Consider the following 6,056-nt stretch of genomic DNA (forward strand, 5'->3'; position numbering starts at 1 on the left):
ACTACACCTCAGTCTGGATCTAAGGGAAACTTTTTTTCCAAGCCACCATATGCACGGGCCAAAATCAACCAGGCTACTTTACCCCCGTTAGACTCAGTTGTTTCGGCGTATCCTTAATCGCATGTTCACGGCTTTTGAGTTGGAGGTCTGCTCGGTGTCTTCAGCAACTGGAGAACTCAACAATGTTTGTGATGCTAAACATTGAGGAGGGAGGCTTAAGAGGGAAACTGACACGTTTGTTGAGCTAAAAACGAATTAAGATTAGACCGTGCCATTCGCGTGTATCATTCTGTTGTGATTTTGAGAGCATCTTGATGAGTATAGGCTACAGTGTCGCTTTGTCTAGCCTGTGACACATTCGTGTGGACAACATTATAGTAGCAGGGTGTACTTTAAAGTGGCAGTTGCCTGCTACGCAATGTCCGGTTTACGTAGGCTCGCTTCTGATTGGATAACAATCCACGTTTTCGTGAGGCGGCTGGACCGGCTTTCTATAGGCTATAGGCTACACAGCATTTAGGATTGTGCAAGCTTGATAGATAGATAAAGAAATGCTCCCTAAGAATAGACTCCAAAAGAACATTAAACGTAGCCTATATTTCGTCTTCAATATTGTTTCCATAATAAGATTAGCCTACAGTAAAATGTATATGCTTAAAATACCAACACAGTGCTAATGCACACCAATAGGCATCTTGCTGCTATTTGACCAATAATATAATTTTAAGTTTATAAGATAGGCTATACATATTGTGGCCTTATTAGCTTCACTAGGCTATATATGCTATTTTCACGGTAGTGTTTAGAAAGTAATTTCAAGGCCTGTTTTTTGACGAAAACCAGCTAGGACAGAATGCATTTGATTGTCTATCAAATAAGAAATAGGCTATATAACTTCAGAACAGGACATCAGATCCCAGTCATGCCAAAACATAAGACTGAAGCTATGCTCTGTGTCCCGAGTCATTGCCAGCATCCCAGGCGCGTTTGCCTGCCTAGCCTAAATCCCAACAGATTCCAGTCACATCAAAATAAACATACCACAAACAAAGCCGGCTCTCTCATTTCTCGAAACATAAGTGGTTTATTAATGCACTCTGAATTCACACGTTCGAAACGGGCTTTAGCCTTTTAGGCAGGATGATTATAGTCGTGTTGCACTGTTATGGCCACAACGTAATTATGGATATGGGAAAAACATGGAGACAACAGCAGGTGGTTTGACATGCTGGGCCGTGGCTGCAGTTGAAACATCTTTAAGGCACAACACTCTATGTGTGAATGGCATTATATAATTATATAGGCTAGTTTTGCAGTGTTTTTAAGGTGACGATTGCTGGGCGCAGAAATGGCTCATTATCTATTTCAGCTGCTATAATCTGTGGATCCAGTGAATAGACCTGTCAATCACGACTGCACTCATCAGCGAGACAAGAGGGGGCTGATTGCTACATCAACTAGCCTATGCACGCGCACACGCACGCACGCACTCTGTCTCTCTCTCTCTCACACACACACACACACACACACACACACACACAAACACACACACACACTTTCTTCCTTAATTTTACTGTTGTCTTTCATCATCCATGTGTCTATTTAGTAGTGTTAAACATTGGACAATTAAGCCAACATTATTTACAGCGCACAAGGCTAAATAAACGATACTTTCCAAAAATCACACTTGTTGACGTCAGACGTCGTTGCATGAGAATTATTGTCCTAAAATAGGATATAGTCCTAAAGTTGCTCTTTAAATGTTCAGTAGGCTAAAACTGTAATCAAATGTATTTAATGATAGAGCCAATGGTTTGAATCGAATCACTTTTGTAAGCCGATTTGGTTAGTAGGGTTAGGGTTAGAAAAACATTTAGAGGCAGGCCAAGACCGTTGAAGCGGCCAAGACCAATGAAGGGGTCTCATTTATAGTTTATATTATTATTTCTTTCAGATTAAGATTTCGATTATTTTTTTAACGACTAGGCCTAAATGTTGAGGATCAGTGCTCTAAATAAGGGCAATTCCTCGCTACGGTGCACTTTTTAAGAGTTAATTTTTTAGTTTAATTTTAAGAGACAGCTAGACAAAGTCATTTTCCAAAACCTCAAAATAGGCCTTAGCCTACAGACTATACGGTTTGTCACGATCATACATGCTAATTCACCTCAAAATACTCAAATATTTGCACCAAACAAGTGGGAGGAAATTAGTTCCTATCGGCTACTTAACAGTGACCGAAAATGAAATAGGCTACAGCACCCCCCCACCCACCCCCCCCCAAAAAAGGCCTAGTTGTCTCAGAGACCTATGTGCCTGGCCGGTGTCCTTGAGGAATAGATGGGCCTGATCAATCAGATCAATCAACTGAGATTACCGTAATCCGGTAGGTCACACGGAGGGGACTAGGCCATCCAGAGTTCACACTCCGCAGCTCCACTCAAATCTCTGTCAGAATAAAGGGAGACCACACATGCACAAAACTCGCCTGTTATTCAATACCCAGATGTTAGCTATGTGTCTGTCTGTAGCCTAAAACAGTCTTAATTCGGCAAAAATGGGGTTGGGTAAAAAGGATGTTTTCATAATGCACTAAACGCCTCATTGCCGTGTATTCCATCTTGTTTTCTTCCGAGAGAGCCACAGCCAACATATGAAGTGAAGGCCTACCTGTAGCCTACCTGATCCACTCTACAACTTGAACGCGTCTCAGTCTATTGATTTTCAGTTTGCGCCCTGCAGCGTTTCAGTTGTCAAACAGTTTCAGATCGCCAGAATAGAGACGAGGGAGGGAGTGGGCCGACACCCTGGGTGTGGACCCGGCTCGGCCCATGGGCGGAGGGCTCCAACACCGGGCCCCGCTTCCCCGGATGAAAAGAACAATGCTCTCGGGACATAATTCTATTCATTGCGGCTATTAAAATTAATGAGAGAGCGAGAGAGAGGGGGATGGGGGTAGGAAGGGGGAGGTCATCACCGGTGTGGAAGACACCAAAGGTGATTCATAAACATAAAACGTCTGTCCCTGCTGACGTGTCACATTAGGCTAGGCTATATGATAATATCCCAGGCAGTCTCTCAGTCTCTCACTGCCTCCCCTAACGAACCTCTGACTAGCTGGTCAGAATAATCAGTGATCCTTATCTAGTTGAAAACTACGTAGCCTTTGAATGGTTCCAGCACGCCCCATGACACCCAACGGTAAGGCAAATCATTCATCTCGTTGTTTATAAAGTCTGCAAGTCCGTTGAATAGCCTGTTTGACATGTCACAAGTTGGCCCACTTAGGCCTATAGTCTCATGGTCTTATGCCAATTTAAAGTAGGCTTTTGCGTATAGCGGCAATGTGAAATATTGGCTACATGAATGTAAACTCGCCGAATGGTATAGGCCTACTTTTCAACTTATTTCCATGAACAAACCTGCAAAAAATCCCAAGGTTATATTTCAACCGAAGTACAGGTCCAAATGTTTTCATTAGCCCAACTGTGAATCTGTGTGTTTAATTGACGGACTAAATTGTCTTGAACATCGAAATATTACCAAGTTAATTTGAAACATTTCCAATGTTTATTATTATTAGGCAATTATTCTTTAGTGAGCCGCGGAATTAGGCTCCAAGATGAAAATGTCTGACAGAAATGAAAAGTCTTCAAACAAGTTATGTATAGGCTAAGCTTTTATTTGGAATGGTAGTTAAAAGTTTTAAATTTTAGTCCCTTTCAAAAAAAAATATCATAACTTAATAGGCATGCGTCGATTGAGTGATAAAGAGGCATTTAGATGAGAGCTCCTGCTTTGAATAGCCTACTTGATGAAATGAACCGCCGTGTGATTTCTAGTTCTATAGCCTAAATAGCCTATTTATGACTATGACTTTCTTAAGATAATTATCCCCCCCTCACTATTTAAACTAAAAGTGTAACTATACTCATTCGCCTTTCATTGAAGACTTGATGTATTTGAAATTATAGCCGTAGTAGCCTCAGTCAAATGGAAGTTCGAGAGACTTTACCAATTTGCAAAAACAAGTGACTATATTCCTTTTAAAATTTAGACCAATTAAAATTCAAAATAAGCAATATTTTTTAGTGAAAATCAAATTAACATTTAAGACATTAAGAGCAACTTAAAAACGACTATTTCAACAATTTAGTTTTTGTTATCATTTGCTCACTTTGTGAACAAATGACACCCAGCTTCAAGTCTTGATAAAAAAAATTGTCTTATTCCATTAACACCATCAATTGCATTATAGAATTTAAGTGCATTTTGCAAGAGCAATCTTGTCATGCACTAGATAAATTTTTTCCACATTTTTTGTTTGGGGTCCTCTCAGTGAGGGTAATCTCATATAGCTGATGGTTCCCTGCCAAGATACAGTGTTAAAGCTACTCCATATCCAAAGAGAACCTGTGTGGCTGTACTGAAAACGAACACAGCACACTTAACTCCCAGCATGCCTTCTGTGTATGTATATACATCACATTTGCCCTCTTTTTACCCACAATGCACGGCGGAGATCCGCAATGTCTTCCAAAATGGCCAGCCTGCCTGTCTGCCTTCTCCTCTGTGACAACTGGTCGGTATCCAGGAAGTGGATGTGGGGCTGATGGGTTAAACGAGAAGAAGGGAGATCTGACAAAGTATGGCACTCCAATCATCTTCACCACGGAAACGATGAGTGACTGAGCAGAGCCTTGTTGTCCAAGGTGACATGACTGGTTTCTTATGTCTCCGGTCCAACGCGAGCATGCACACGCAAACACACACACCTGCTAATTATGGACTGGTCCTACTGTAAGAGCCGGCCATGTTCAAGGGTCCAGTCAGGCCCTTTTATGTGGAAGCAGAACAAAGAGACCCCCATAGGCACAGCCTCACGGCTTTTAATGATCTGCAGCAACAGCACAGACAGGTTGTGTTATTGTTGGGACGCAGCCAGGGACCCACAGAGATGGAGGGGAGAGGCAGAGTGGGGGATGGAGTGAGAGAGAGAGAGAGAGAGAGAGAGGAGGGGTATTTGCTTCCACATACAGTATGGAGCAGGTTCCTGATATTGCTGCTAATATGGTGGGTTCGGGTGTGACAGTATGGTGAGTTGGTGTGAGTACTGGTGAGTTGGTGTGAGTACTGGTGAGTTGGTGAATGCCTTCATGTCCCTGAACTGGTTGCCCCACTTCTCCTCGCCTCCTCAATCAAGCTCGAGTGCTGACTGCCCTCTAGAGGATGCCCACTGAACTTCACCCACAGTGAACGAAAAAAATGGAATAATCTCAATACATTTTATTGTTTCATAGCATCAGAAAACACAGTTAACATTAAGTCGCACACACAAACACACAAGGAGCAAGTTTTGACCCACTAGAATGCTATAGTCTTGGCTATGCAGTAAATTATTATAGTAAGTGCTGATTTTATGCCATCAAAATCATGCCAAATGGTCAGCCAGAAGACTTTTGATCTTACAAGACCAACAACAAGACCAACAACGATAACTGACTACAGTTCCTATTATTGACTAAAATCAACACAAAATGTCCTTTAAGGCTGAACACATTCAATAGGCTTTCAGGAGATTGAGAGGTGGGAAAAAGAAAATATGAGAAGAAACTGTGCTGATTTGGGGTTCAGGAGAGGAAGGTTAACATAAATGGTTTAATTGGGAGAGCAAAGTAGGCACTTGTTTATCAAACGGGCTATGAAAAACAAAGTTGGAAAATATCATAAAGTCAACTCTATTTCTTTCTCACTTGCTCCATTCACCTAAGCCCTCAGAGGCGATGGTTACATTGAGTGGTATTGAGTGACCCCTACTGGTGGCATTGAGATATGACAGACTGTGATCACAATACTGTAGGCAGGATCGGTTAACAGAGCATTTTTGACAGTGACCAACCATCAACATATATAAAACCAATAGACAGACTAGGGAAACAGTGTAGCAGTGATATGGTAATAATTTAAACTTTTTAAAATTTAAAATCATGTCCTTTTAGAGATGATGTCTGAACTGTAGGTACTCCTTACATTTTTATTGAATTGAATTTGGGTTT

The 6,056-nt window shown here is 41.6% G+C and overlaps 1 protein-coding gene across 2 annotated transcripts in view; it reads right to left on the reverse strand.

The window, feature by feature from the left end:
* Nucleotides 1-5,311: 5,311 nt before the first annotated feature.
* The window catches only part of adisspb (adipose secreted signaling protein b), a 16,842-nt gene continuing 16,097 nt past the window's right edge, over nucleotides 5,312-6,056 (reverse strand). For both annotated transcript variants that reach the window (XM_084451788.1, XM_084451789.1), the window contains one exon: nucleotides 5,312-6,056. This exon is cut by the window's right edge and continues 635 nt beyond it. The gene's annotated coding sequence lies outside the window, so the exon portion shown is untranslated.

Source organism: Borostomias antarcticus (assembly GCF_949987555.1).
Source record: "Borostomias antarcticus genome assembly, chromosome: 17".
NCBI lineage: Eukaryota > Metazoa > Chordata > Actinopteri > Stomiiformes > Stomiidae > Borostomias > Borostomias antarcticus.